The 1,047-nt window shown below is 35.1% G+C and overlaps 1 long non-coding RNA gene across 1 annotated transcript; it reads left to right on the top strand.

Moving 5' to 3' along the window:
- The first annotated feature begins 6 nt into the window (after window positions 1-6).
- On the top strand, window positions 7-968 carry LOC140327696 (uncharacterized). The gene is made up of 4 exons (XR_011920080.1): window positions 7-155; window positions 450-508; window positions 599-661; window positions 761-968. It is a non-coding gene; the product is annotated as an uncharacterized lncRNA (long non-coding RNA).
- Window positions 969-1,047: the final 79 nt, after the last annotated feature.

Raw genomic sequence — 1,047 nt, 5'->3', positions numbered from 1 at the left:
TCTTTTTTATTTCTAAACAGTTTCCACAAAGGAAGAAATTCTGGCAAGAGTGGAGGCATTGGAGAGGCGGTGGAAAGAGGTGGGCCAGACCGTGCGCGAGGCTACAAGCGAGCTACGTAAAATTAAAAGACTGATAAAAAAAAATTGTAAAACAGGTAAAAATAATTTTTTAATTTTCAAAATGTTATACACTCTAATCTTTTTTTTAAAAACAATTGGTGTGTTCAAATATTTATACTTGACCGACAGGTAAGTAAATTTGAACTAAACAGGATGAAGTGCCACAGTGGAACAGGCTGAAGAACTCCGCTGGAACAAAGAAATATATAAATAGGATAGCAGTGTATGCTTATAAGGAAAAATTGTACAATTTTCTACATTTTACACATATACCTGATTATATATTTAGAAAATATGTATTTTTTTTTTTTTTTTTTTTTTATGCATAGTTGATACTGCTTTGTGGCAGAAGAGGAGGTTGCCCAGTCTCCGGTGGAAATGGAGCCACGTATGTACCCAACTTTCAGAGATGTTGGTAGGTTGCATATAATTGTGTGTAGATGAAATTTTTAATCATTTTTTTTGTCTCTTATTACAGTATCAGAGGGAGAGCGAGAAAGTCCTGAGCCAGGCACGTCAGGGCAGATGGCAGAAAGTGTTGGTAGGCATTCATATCTTGTTTATGTGAAAATGTCTCATATCCATGTGTAGTCTTCACGATATATGTGCACTTAACATTTTATTTTGGATTCCTACACAGTTTCTACAAAGGATGACATTCCCGGTAAACTGGAGGCATTGGAACACAGGTGGAAAGAAGTGGCCAAGACATTACACCCGAGGCGAAAAGTGAGCTGCGGGCGGGGCACTCAAAAAATTAAAGATTACAATATTTCTGAAATAAAAAAAAAAATTATTACTTTCAATTTATACATTTTTTACATTAAAATAATTTAATTACAAACAAATTTGTGTGTGTTCGTTCAATTATTTATACTTGACTGGCAGGTAGGTAAATTTGAGCTAAACAGGATGAAGTGCCGCAGT

Source organism: Pyxicephalus adspersus, chromosome 3 (assembly GCF_032062135.1).
Source record: "Pyxicephalus adspersus chromosome 3, UCB_Pads_2.0, whole genome shotgun sequence".
Lineage (NCBI taxonomy): Eukaryota > Metazoa > Chordata > Amphibia > Anura > Pyxicephalidae > Pyxicephalus > Pyxicephalus adspersus.
The sequence above is the reverse complement of the archived record's forward strand: the minus strand, read 5'-3'. Positions and strand labels throughout refer to the sequence as shown.